This window comes from Mesoplodon bidens (assembly GCF_964165515.1).
Source record: "Mesoplodon bidens genome assembly, chromosome: 12".
NCBI classification, from domain to species: Eukaryota; Metazoa; Chordata; class Mammalia; order Artiodactyla; family Ziphiidae; genus Mesoplodon; species Mesoplodon bidens.
Genome location: NC_138168.1, coordinates 12,097,558 through 12,111,779, shown reverse-complemented (window position 1 = coordinate 12,111,779; position 14,222 = coordinate 12,097,558).

Sequence of the window (14,222 nt, the reverse complement as noted above, 5' to 3'; positions counted from 1 at the left end):
CATCCACCTCATTACAAATAACTCAATTTCGTTTCTTTTTAGGGCTGAGTAATATTCCATTGTATATATGTGGCACATCTTCTTTATCCATTCATCAGTCAATGGACACTTAGGTTGCTTCCATGTCCTGGCTATTGTAAACAGAGCTGCAATGAACATTGTGGTACATGACTCTTTTTGAATTATGGTTTCCTCAGGGTATATGCCCAGTAGTGGGATTGCTGGGTCATATGGTAGTTCTATTTTTAGATTTTTAAGGAACCTCCATACTGTTCTCCATAGTGGCTATATCACCATTCCCACCAACAGTGCAGGAGGGTTCCCTTTTCTCCACACCCTCTCCAGCATTTATTGTTTGTAGATTTTTGATGATGGCCATTCTGACCGGTGTGAGGTGATACCTCACTGTGGTTTTGATTTGCATTTCCCTAATGATTAGTGATGTTGAGCATCTTTTCATGTATTTGTTGGCAATCTGTATGTCTTCTTTGGAGAAATGTCTATTTAGGTCTTCTGCCCATTTTTGGATTAGGTTGTTTGTTTTTTTGATGTTGAGCTATTTTATATTTTGGAGATTAATCCTTTGTCAGTTGCTTTATTTGCAAATATTTTTTCCCATTCTGAAGGTTGTCTTTTCATCTTGTTTATGGTTTCCTTTGTTGTTAATCACCTCTTTTTAAAAGCAAATATTTTAAGAATGCTAAACACAGCCATTTTATGATCTGTCTGATACACTCAATATCTGGAAGTTTTGCCCGTTTGATTCAGCTGTTTGTTTACTCTTCTTTTTTAATTAATTTATTTATTTATTTATTTTTGGCTGTGTTGGGTCTTCGTTTCGGTGCAAGGGCTTTCTCTAGTTGCAGTGAGCGGGGGCCACTCTTCATCATGGTGCATGGGCCTCTCACTGTCGTGGCCTCTCTTGTTGTGGAGCACAGGCTCCAGACGCGCAGGCTCAGTAGTTATGGCTCATGGGCCCAGTTGCTCCACGGCATGTGGGATCTTTCCAGACCAGGGCTCGAACCTGTGTCCCCTGCATTAGCAGGCAGATTCTCAACCACTGTGCTACCAGGGAAGCCCTGTTTGTTTACTCTTATGGTGCTTGTTTGTGTTGTCCTCTTTTCTTGTCTGTCTGCAGTTTTGACAACAAGCCCTGTTTTTCGACATGACATCTGCGAATATTCCTTGAGGCCTTGGTGGCGGGTAGTATGTTTGCATTCGGTTCTTCCAGACTCACGAGGCCACCTTTATACTGAAATACTGCTGACAGCCATTTTGAACCACCCGGATGACAGGACTGCAGTCTGCAATGCTGTGTACTGGTTTGTTAAGAATTAATGGGAAAACCTTCTTTCCCACAAACCTAACGCCAGTTTCAAGACAGGTAATTTTCCTTCAATGTTCTTCCAATTCACTTCGTAATTGAGGACTTAATGTGCTGAGGTTCTATGCAAGGAGAATCACCTAGGAGACCCCAAGCTTGAGTAGGTTTGCCTCCTGACTCGACCTGCCCCCAACCTGACGCCCTATGAAACCTGAATTTCAAGTTCACTTAAATTTTACAAATATCTTCAGGGTGGTAGCTCCACTTACCTGTCAGAGTACTCACTGTCATCAGGCTTTGGCCCTTGAGGGAGGCTGGATCAGGGTGTATCTTCTTTCACCATGTCAGACACAGACATCAATAGCACGTTTCCTTATTACTCCCGTTAATGTACATATGAGTGTGTGTGTAAAAATATCTGCTCTCCACTGTTCATTAAAAAGTCAGTAATTATCTAATGCCTATGTCTGCGGATAACAGTAAGGTATTTTTATTCATTTAACTAACATTTTTGATCACCTACCATTTTCATTTTGTGTTGTTTCCGTGTTCATTGCCCCTCAAGAATATCTTTTCTGTGGAGCCTGGGACCCCTGACGGCACCATGTGGTAGTTTTTCCTTCTGGAAAGAAGATGAAATAAAACTCAGTTTCTTGTGACCTTCCCCAGAAGACAGAGAATATAAAATGTCATCAAATTCTCTGTTAAGTCTTTCTTTCTCTCTGTTTTCTGTCTGCTTATCTTTGAAATTACGTTTGCTTGTGATTTATGTTTCTATAAAATACTAGAGACAAACAAGCACCTCAGTGTCCCAAAGGAGGTAAGAAACTTGTGTTTAGCTGTGACTAAAAGTGATAAAGGGAATGTGAACACCCACCATTTTGGACTAATAGCTCATTCTGGCTATGGAAACACAACCCATGGCGGTTTAGAATAAAACGTTTAAAAAGAAAGAAAGAACATAGAGCAGGAGGGAAAGACTAAGCCTGTTTAGATCCATGTACTTGAACATTTTCATATATTTACTTCAGTTTGGGAGCAGCTAAAAAACATATGAATCTGTATGACTGAGCAATGTTGGATTTGCTGGTTAACCATGTTCCTTTATAGGAAAAGTTTTTAATGAATAGATAAACATTTCAACATGTTGTAACTCTTAATATTTTTTCCTAAAGTACCTTCTTTATTTTCCCTTAAAAACTAGAAGTATCCATAAGCTATTTAACATTGCCAGAGCACTGACAGGGTGCAGGGAAATTTGCATACATTATATAATTTAATTCATCTACCAGCAACTCTTGTCTCCCATTTTGAAAGTGAGAAAAATGAGGAATAAAGAGATTAAATAATGTGTTTAAGTTTACTTGTATGTTAAATAAAGTATGATTTAAGCTAATCCAGTAAACCTCTGACTTTTCCAGTTTAATTCATAACAGAAAAAAATCTAGCACAAGTTAAATCATTTTTATTTAAACCAAAAATTGGAATACCGTTCAAGGAGTGTTAAAGAAATAGGAATACTTTATAATTCAAATTTGCGGAAGTTTTATTTTTCTTAAAGGAATTACTTGCTCTTCCACAGTGAGGAAGCTTAAGGAGCTTAGTAGATCAGTGAAGGTGGAAATAAAGCTAATATTTTAGAGGATCTATGTACCCATGTGTTTGTAACCAACTTGTATATGCATATGTGTATACATAAAAAAATAACTACTACTTATACAAAACATGTCTTTGATTAAGAAAAGAGAGCTTAAAAACAAGCTTTGCCATGAAAAATAGGTAAATTTATTCATGAATAACATGACAGTAAGAAAATGCATTGTCACTTCATTCCTTCTGATATTTTCCCATCTGACAGATTTCTTTCTAACCCAGAGACCATTGTTATGCAAGAAAATTATTAGCCACTATAATACATTCATATATTATTAACTGAAGTAAAGAAATATTGTCAATTTGATGTAGCTTTTCTAAGGCTATGATTACCACAAGCAATGTATGTGTTTTTATTAAATTTCTCAAAAAAAAAAAAGATGCCCGGGCCTCCCTGGTGGCGCAGTGGTTGAGAGTCCGCCTGCCGATGCAGGGGATACGGGTTCGTGCCCCGGTCTGGGAGGATCCCATATGCCGCGGAGCGGCTGGGCCCGTGAGCCATGGCCGCTGGGCCTGCGCGTCCGGAGCCTGTGCTCCGCAACGGGAGAGGCCACAACAGTGAGAGGCCCGCATACCGCAAAAAAAAAAAAAAAAAAAAAAAAAAAAAAAAAAAAAAAAAAGATGCCGTAACCCACAATGGAAATACTTGCATTAAAATGGCACTTAGACCAAATGTCCATGTTTGAATAGCTCATAAAATATCTCCAGGAAAGTGGTGAATGGTTAGCTGTAAACCATAGTTATTCTAATCTGCTTGTTCACATTTTATCACCATCCTAACCTAAAGGGCTCTTGTATAAATTTATGTGAAATTAGATAAATCTTGAATAAATCTGTGGCATAATTTGAATGATCTATACTCAAACGCAACAAGAAAGAATGTCTCACAGAGTCCTCAAAACCCTGAACCAACTGGCCATTCCTTTGTTCCACAGCTCTTTTGCTGCCTCTTTCATTTCTGTCTGTGGTAGAGGCAGAAAGATATGCTAATTTTTAGGTAAACAGAATACTGATGTTGCTCTAACCTTCTAGAATATTACTGAGCTAGACATGCTTATTTACCTATTGACTTTCTCTGGTATTGTAGACATTGAAATATTTTATTTTAAATGAGAAAATAGTTTTCCTATGAATATCTAGCATCCTTTCCTCAGGTGCATACTAAAAACGAAAATTCTAAATATAGAACTATATGGTGCATAGAGCAACATATATTACCAGATGACAGCAAGAAAAACTCCCTTCCTCAGTGCCTTCAAAGGCTGGCTTAAAGGGTTTCTCTATAGTGAGGTTTCTCAACCTCAGCACTATTGGCATTTGGGGAAGAATAACTCTGCTGTGGGGATTGTCCTGTGTGTTGTAGGTTATTTATCAGCATCCCTGGCCTCTACCCCCTGAACACCATATCAACACCTCCCCACTGCCTCTCTCACTTGCCCTGTGCCCACCAAAAATGCCTCTAGGTGTTGCGAATCCCCCTCAGAGGCAAAGTCACCACTGGTGTAAAGAATGCATAGAGGGGCTTCCCTGATGGTGCAATGGTTCAGAATCCGCCTGCCAAGTCAGGGGACACGGGTTTGAGCCCTAGTCCAGGAAGATTCCACATGCCGCAGAGCAGCTAAGCCTATGTGCCACACTACTGAACCTGCGCTCTAGAGCCCACCAGCCACAACTACTGAGCCCGCGAGCCACAACTACTGAAGCGCATGCACCTAGAGCCCGTGCTCCTCAACAAGAGAAGCCACCACAATGAGAAACCCACACACCGCAACCAAGAGCAGCCCCTGCTCGCCGCAACTAGAGTAAGCCCATGTGCAGCAACAAAGACCCAGCACAGCCAAAAATAAGTAAATAAATAAATAAGTAAAATTTTAAAAAAAGAGAATGCAAAGAGGAATGCATAATTAAAGAGCATATTCATTGGTCTTGGATTATCAAGTTCAGATAATTTTTCTATCATTCTATGTTATATACAGTTTTAGATCATTTTTCTATCATTCCATGTTATGTCTAAAAAGGGTTTAAAGCTTTTGAAAAATTACAGTACACTGCAGGCTGCATTACACAGAGATAATAAGTGTTCTAGAGTTTTCACACATGTAGGCACTCAGTTAAGAGTTGTTGCATGAACTGATGCGTGGATGAGTGAATAAATTCTCACTAAGAGAATGAGATGGGGGTCTTCTCTAAACTCAGGTATTACTAGTCATGATCCAGCTGACCACTGCCAAGCTGAACACTGAGAGGCCCACCTAGGGGCCCTGGTGAGGAATTGTTCATTTAAGTCTCATGCTGTAGAGCAACACAGTAGCAGGCTATCATATATATATATTTGCTGCTATAGGTTCATTTTCAAAAGCTTAATCTGGACATTTGCGGGACAAGTTGCAGAGTAGAGGAACCTGAGCTCACCTCCTTTCATGGAAACACCAAAATCACACCTAACTGCTGAACAGCCATCAACAAAAAAGACTAGAACCTACCAAAAAGACCTTCTACTTCCAAAGACAAAGAAAAAGCCACAAGGAGACAGTAGGAGGGGTGCATTCATGATACAAAAGTCTAAACTGATTAAGGAGGTTGCTTATGCTTACTATCTTGCTAAAAAAATTTTTGTACTCATCAATGCATAGATGTTGAATTTTACTAAATTTTTAAAATATTTATTCTAGATGAACGTTTGATCTTTTTCTTTTTTTTTTTGCTGATGGAATGATTTACATGATCTACTTTTTTAACCTTTTTTAATTGAAGCATAGTGATGTACAATATTATATGTTATAGGTGTACAATATAGTGATTCATAATTTTTAAAGTTTATACTCCATTTATAGTTATTATAAAATATTTGCTATATTCCCTGTGTTGTACAACATATCCTTGTAGCTTATTTATTTATTTAAATTTATTCATTTACTTATTTATTTGGCTGTTGGGTCTTCATTGCTGTGTGCAGGCTTTCTCTAGTTGTGGTGAGTGGGGGCTACTCATTGCAGTGGCTTCTCTTACTGTGGAGCACAGGCTGTAGTAGTTGTGGCTCGTGGACTCTACAGCACAGGCTCAGTAGTTGCGGTGCACGGGCTTAGTTGCTCCACAGCATGTGGGATCTTCCTGGACTGGGGCTGGAACCTGTGTCCCCTGCATTGGCAGGTGGATTCTTAACCATTGTGTCACCAGGGAAGCCCCTGTAGCTTATTTATTTTATACATAGTAGTTTGTATCTCTTAATCCCCTACCCCTATCTTGCCCCTCCCCACTGATAACCATTAGTTTGTTCTCTATATCTGTGAGTCTGTTTCTTTTTTGTTATATTCACTAGCTTGTTTTATTTTTTAGACTCTACATATAAGTGATAGCATACAGTATTTGTCTTTCTCTGTCTGACTTATTTCATTTAGCATAATACCATCCAAGTCCATCCATGTTGCTGCAAATGGCAAAATTTCAATCTTTTTTATGGCTGAATAGTATTCCATTACAAATATATATATATATATATATATATATATATATATATATATATATATATATATATATATACTATTTAAATGGTATATATATATATAGTATATATATACTATTTAAATAGTATATATATATATATATATATATATATATATATATACAATTGTAACTGGTGCTGCAATGAACATTGGGATTCATGTATCTTTTTGAATTAGTGTTTTCATTCTTTTCGGATATATACCCAGGAGTGGAATTGCTGGATCATATGGCAGTTTTATTTTTAGTTTTGTGAGAAACCTCCATATTGTTTTCCACAGTGGCTGCACCAATTTACATTCCCACCAACAGTGTACGAGGGTTCCCTTTTCTCCATATCTTCGCCAACATTTGTGTTCTCTTTGTTGATGGCCATTCTGACAGGTATGAGGTGATATCTCATTGTGGTTTTGATTTGCATTTCCCTGATGATTAGCAATGTTGAGTATCTTTCAATGTGTCTGTTGGCCATGTGCATGGAGTCCTTGGAAAAATGTCTATTCATGTCTTCTGCCTATTTTTATTGGGGTGTTTGTTTTTCTGATGCTGAGTTGTATGAGCTGTTTATATATGTTGGATATTAAGCCCTTATCAGTCATATCATTTGCAAATACTTTCTCCCATTCAGTAGGTTGTCTTTTCATTTTGCTGATGGTTTCCTTTGCTGTGCAAAAGCTTTTAAGTTTAATTAGGTCCCATTTGTTTATCTTTGCTTTTATTTCCTTTGCTTTAGGAGAAAGATCTGACTTAATTTTGAATGCCAATACATCCTTGCATTTTTTAGTTTATCCCACTTGGTACTGATGTATGTATTTTTATATATGGCTATATTCATATAATAATATTTTTCTTAGAATATATATATCTGTTTATGAAAGAGATGATCTAAAATTTTATTTTAATAATCTGATGCAACTACAGTATCAATTTTATACTGGATTCATAAAATAAATTGAAAAGTATTTAAAAAAAATATGCCTTAAAGGAATGCTGTAGCCAAGACGATCCACAGGTTCCAGTGGGTGAGTGGGCAGGCAGCTGGCAATATGGAGGTGGTAAACTGGTGATGGGATGCTTTTGAGACACAATGTCAAGACTTTAATTCCTGGAGAACAAAGCTGAGGTTTTCCCATGTCAGGATATTAATCAAGAGTAAAAAGAATTTAAGTATAGAAATGACTATGATCCACTTATCAGAGTTGAAGCCCTGGGTGGGCTCATAATCTTCCCTGTATTGCATAAGCAGATGGTTCTTGGTGGATTTATGTGCTGGTGGGCAATACTTTAAAGCACTGGATTGCAATTATATTAATACATACTTATATGTGTTTATATATACATACACTAAGCTACACACACAGACACACAGAGTGATACTGTTGGATTTATAATATCCAAACTCTGAACAATCTGTGTCATCAGGGTATTCCTAACTACCGCCTGAGAAATAAAATTGGTTGTTCCGTGGAGGGCGAGGAACTTTCTGCTGCTCCCATTACCCTCATACACCCAATACAAAACGTCCTGAAGACAGGCTCCAGAGAACCCTTGTAAAATGAATTCCTTTAAGAATACAGAGCAAGGACTCACAATCTGGAATCCATAAACTCCAGGTTTTATGAATTGTTTCAGAGTGTCTGTGAACCGTAGAGGTTGTATGCAAAGTTATAGGTATGCTTTTCAGACGTTTTCTGAGACTTTCACCAAATTCTCAAACCTCTCTCATCCAGAAAAATTTCAGAATCATAAATTCACAGATATTCTAGAGTGATGAATTCAACACCTATCATCGGACATCTAAAATGTCACATATATTTTAGAGTGAAAGAATTAAACACCCATCACCACTTGAATATTGCTATTAGAAGTATAATAATATCCAAAGCTAAGTATGTTAAAGGTTTACTTTGTTTAATTATATCTAGTCACCTTTAATAAAGTATTATTAAATAAAAAATGAATGCATAACCTGGAATATTATCAGATGTGGCTGCTTTAATTTGCTTTTAAACTTCACAAACAGTTCACTGAAAGCTGTCATCTGCAAAACTTAAAAGTTTCACTTCTGGGTTATCTCAAGGTTTACCCAGAAAAGCCGTGTCTATTTACAAGTTCATGTTTCTATTATTTTTATGTGTCTGTTAAATTTCAGTTAATGTTTAAAATTGCGGAAGCTAATGTTTCAGAAAATTCATTAGCTATTACTTTCAAATTGCGGTGTGAATCACAAACTGAACCTGAGGTAAGTCTTGCAGTGAGTGATCATTAAGAGCAGTGGTCAGATTTACTGTCAGACCCATGCTAAGGCCTTACATCAACTCTTTCATTTAACCCTCTCAAAAGCCCTGTGATGAGGATACAATTATCTCCACTTTCAACAGGAAGGAAATGAAGACAGAGAAATTCAGTAACTCAGCCAAGAACCAGGATCCCATAACTTAGAAGTTTTTTCTGACTCCCAAATCCCAACCAGTTTAAAAGTAACTTATTGGCCATACAACTAGATACAAAATAGATAAACAACAAGGACTTACTGCATAGCACAGGGAACTATACTCGGTATTCTGTAATAACTATAATGGAAAAGAATCTGAAAAAGAATATATATATGACTGAGTCACTGTGCTGTACACCTGAAACTAACAAGACATTTAAATCAACTATATTTCAATTTTTTTTTTTTTTTTTTTTTTTTTGCAGTACGCGGACCTCTCACTGTTGTGACCTCTCCCGTTGTGGAGCACAGGCTCCGGACGTGCAGGCTCAGCGGCCATGGCTCACAGGCCTAGCCACTCGGCGGCATGTGGGATCTTCCCAGACCGGGGCATGAATCCGTGTAACCTGCATTGGCAGGCGGACTCTAAACCACTGCGCCACCAGGGAAGCCCTATACTTCAATTTTAAAAATTCAAATAAACAAACAAATAAATAAATGAGAGTCCTTCCAGCCTCTCACCCCACAAAAAGTAATTTATTGCTAATTATTTGTCCACTTCCGATTCTCATCACCCAAAACAACATTGAGTCTTGTGGCCCCCAGTTTCTTCCTCATTTTAATCTTCTTATACAAATCAGGAAATATCTTCTTCCTTAAAATGACTGTCAACTTTGTCCCTCTTTTTCTCAAAATGCCTCAGTTTCACATAAATAACAAACAAAAACAAAACCAAAAATTTTGAAAAGTCACAAAGTAGTAGTCCCTCTACTTCATTGACCTTTTATTGTATCTCGTCAAAATTTTACACCATAGTAGCAAAAAAACATTAAAAAAATAATAACTAAAACAACTTGGTTGCAATCCCACTTTCCCCTCTGTTTATCAGGACACTTGCCTCTCACACGAATTAGCTCTTTTTACTTTCAAGATTCCTACACAAGGTCCAGTCTCTTTGTACACTTGGATCCTAACACTCTCCACAATCCAGAGCATCCCAGCCACTAAGCTGCAGAACTCACGATGGCCGGAGCCTCAGGCCATCAGCTCTGGCTGTCCTTAGCCTCTCCCTACACCCCAGTGGGCAGTGACTCTTCCCATTTTGTAGGCACGACACAAAAAGTCAGCAAGCATGACCCTCAGTAGCTCAACAAACAGAAATTATCTTTAAAAATAATTTTAACAGCCTTTCTGTAAGTATAATTTTATCCAGAAACCTTATATTAAAAAAGAGAAAAACAGGAGAAAGGGGGAAGATAGCAGAAGAGTAAGATGCGGAGATTGCCTTCCTCCCCACAGACACATCAGAAATACATCCACATGTGGAACAACTCCTACAGAACACCTACTAAACGCTGGCAGAAGACCTCAGACCTCCCAAAAGGCAAGAAACTCCCCACGTACCTGGGTAGGGCAAAAGAAAAAAGAATAAACAGAGGCAAAAGGATAGGGACGGGACCTGCAACAGTGGGACGGAGCTGTGAAGGAGGAAAGGTGTCCACACGCTAGGAGCCCCTTCGTGGGCGAAGACTGTGGTTGGCGGATGGGGGAGTTTCGGTGCAACGGAGGACAGCACAGCAACAGGGGTGCGGAGGGCAAAGAGGAGAGATTCCCACACAGAAGATCGGTGCCGACCGGCAGTCAGCAGCCCGAAAGGCTTGTCTGCTCCCCCGCCGGGGCGGGCGGGGCTGGGAGATGAGGATCGGGCTTCGGTCGGAGCGCAGGGAGAGGACTGGGGTTGGCGGCATGAACACAGCCTGAAGGGGTTACTGCGCCACGGCTGGCCGGGAGGGAGTCCGGGAAAATGTCTGGAGCTGCCAAAGAGGCAAGAGACTTTTTCTTTCCTCTTTGTTTCCTGGTGCACGAGGAGAGGGGATTCAGAGCGCTGCTTAAAAAAGCTCCTGAGACAGGCGCGAGCACCAACACCAAGCTTCACTCAACGACCAGCAAGCTACAGTGCTGGACACCCTATGCCAAACAACTAGCAAGGCAGGAACACAACGCCACCCATTAGAAGAGAGGCTGTCTAAAATCATAATAAGGTCACAGACACCCCAAAACACATCACCAGACGTGGACCTGCCCACCAGAAAGACAAGATCCAGCTTCATCCACCAGAACAGAGGCACTAGTCCCCTCCACCAGGAAGCCTACACAACACACTGAACCAAACTTATACACTGGGGGCTGACACCAAAAACAACGGGAGCTACGAACCTGCAGCCTACGAAAAGGAGACCCCAAACACAGTAAGATAAGCAAAATGAGAAGACAGAAAAACACACAGCAGATGAAGGAGCAACATAAAAACCCACCAGACCTAACAAATGAAGAGGAAATAGGCAGTCTACCTGAAAAAGCATTCAGAATAATGATATTAAAGATGATCCAAAATATTGGAAGTAGAATAGAGAAAGTACAAGAAACATTTAACAAGAACCTAGAAGAACTAAAGAGGAAACAAGCAATGCTGAACAACACAATAAATGAAATTAAAAATACTCTAGAAGGGATTAATAGCAGAATAACTGAGGCAGAAGAACGGATAAGTGACCTGGAAGATAAAATAGTGGAAATAACTACTGCAGAGCAGAATAAAGAAAAAAGAATGAAAAGAACTGAGGACAGTCTCAGAGACATCTGGGACAACATTAAACGCACCAACATTCGAATTATAGGGGTCCCAGAAGAAGAAGAGAAAAAGAAAGGGACTGAGAAAATATTTGAAGAGATTATAGTTGAAAACTTCCCTAATATGGGAAAGGAAATAGTTAATCCAGTCCAGGAAGCACAGAGAGTCCCATACAGGATAAATCCAAGGAGAAACACGCCAAGACACATATTATTCAAACTATCAAAAATTAAATACAAAGAAAATATATTAAAAGCAGCAAGGGAAAAACAACGGATAACATATAAAGGAATTGCCATAAGGCTAATAGCTGATCTTTCAGCAGAAACTCTGAAAGCCAGAAGGGAGGGGCATGACATATTTAAAGTGATGAAAGGGAAAAACCTACAACCAAGATTACTCTAACCAGCAAGGATCTCATTCAGATTTGATGGAGAAATTAAAACATTTACAGATAAGGAAAAGCTAACAGAATTCAGCACCACCAAACCAGTTTGAAAACAAATGCTAAAGGAACTTCTCTAGGCAGGAAACACAAGAGAAGAAAAAGACCTACAATAAAAAACACAAAACAATTAAGAAAATGGTAGGGGCTTCCCTGGTGGCGCAGTGGTTGAGGGTCCACCTGCCGATGCAGGGGACACGGGTTCATGCCCCGGTCCAGGAAGATCCCACATGCTGCGGAGCGGCTGGGCCCACGAGCCATGGCCACTGAGCCTGCGCATCCGGAGCCTGTGCTCCACAACGGGAGAGGCCACAACAGTGAGAGGTCTGCGTACCACAAAAAAAAAAAAAAAGAAAAGAAAAAAGAGAAAAAGAAAATGGTAATAGGAACATACATATTGATAATTACCTTAAATGTAAATGGAGTTAATGCCTCAACCAAAAGACATAGACTGGCTGAATGGATACAAAAAAAAGACCCATATATCTGCCGTCTACAAGAGACCCACTTCAAATCCAGGGACATATACAGACTGAAAGTGAGGGGGTGAAAAAAGATATTCCACGCAAATGGAAATCAAAAGAAAGCTGGAGTAGTAATGCTCATATCGGACAAAATAGACTTTAAAATAAAGACTATTAGAAGAGACAAAGAAGGAAACTACATAATGATCAAGGGATCGATCCCACAAGAAGATATAACAATTGTAAATATTTATGCACCCAAAATAGGAGCACCTCAATACATAAGGCAAATGCTAACAGCCATAAAAGGGGAGATCGACAGTAACACAATCATAGGAGGGGACTTTAACACCCCACTTTCATCCAAAATGAAAATCAATAAGATCATCCAAAATGAAAATCAATAAGAAAACACAAGCCTTAAAGGATACATTAAAGAAGGTGGACTTAATTGATATTTAGAGGACATTCCATCCAAAAACAACAGAATACACTTTCTTCTCAAGTGTTCATGGAACATTTTCCAGGATAGATCATATCTTGGGTCACAAATCAAGCCCTGGTAAACTTAAGAAAATTGAAATCGTTTCAGATATCTTTTCCAACCACAAGGCTACCAGACTAGATATCAATTACAGGAAAAAAGCTGTAAAAAATACAAACACATGGAGGCTAAAGAGTACACTACTTAATAACCAAGAGATCACTGAGGAAATCAAAAAATAGCTAGGAACAAATGACAATGAAAACACGACCCAAAACCTATGGGAGGCAGCAAAAGCAGATTTAAGAGGGAAGTTTATAGCAATACAATCCTACCTCAAGAAAAAAGAAACATCTCAAATAAACAACCTAACCTTACACCTAAAGCAATTAGAGAAAGAAGAGCAAAAACACCCCAAAGTTAGCAGAAGGAAAGAAATCATAAAGATCAGATCAGAAAAAAATGAAAAAGAAATGATGGAAATGATAGCAAAGATCAATAAAACTAAAAGCTGGTTCTTTGAGAAAATAAACAAAATTGTTAAACCATTAACCAGACTTGTCAAGAAATAAAAGGGAGAAAACTCAAATCAATAGAATTAGAAATGAAAAAGGAGAAGTAACAACTGACACTGCAGAAATACAAAGCATCATGAAAGATTACTAAAAGGAACTATATGCCAATACAGTGGACAACCTGGAAGAAATGGACACACTCTTTAAAAAGCACAACCTTCTGAGACTGAACCAAGAAGAAATAGAAAATATAAACAGACCAATCACAAGCACTGAAATTGAAACTGTGATTAAAAATCTTCCAACAAAACAAAGTCCAGGACCAGATGGCTTCACAGGCGAATTCTATCAAACATTTAGAGAAGAGCTAACACCTATCCTTCTCAAACTCTTCCAAAATATAGCAGAGGGAGGAACACTCCCAAACTCATCCTACGAGGCCACCATCACCCTGATACCAAAATGAGACAAAGATGTCACAAAGAAAGAAAACTACAGGCCAATATCACTGATGAACATAGATGCAAAAATCCTTAATAAAATACAAGCAAACAGAATCCAACAGCATATTAAAAGGATCATACACCATGATCAAGTGGGATTTATTCCAGGAATGCAAAGATTCTTCAATATATGCAAATCAATCAATGTGATACACCATATTAACAAATTGAAGAATAAAAACCATATGATCATCTCAATATATGCAGAAAAAGCTTTTGACAAAATTCAACACCCATTTATGATAAAAACCCGCCAGAATGTAGGCA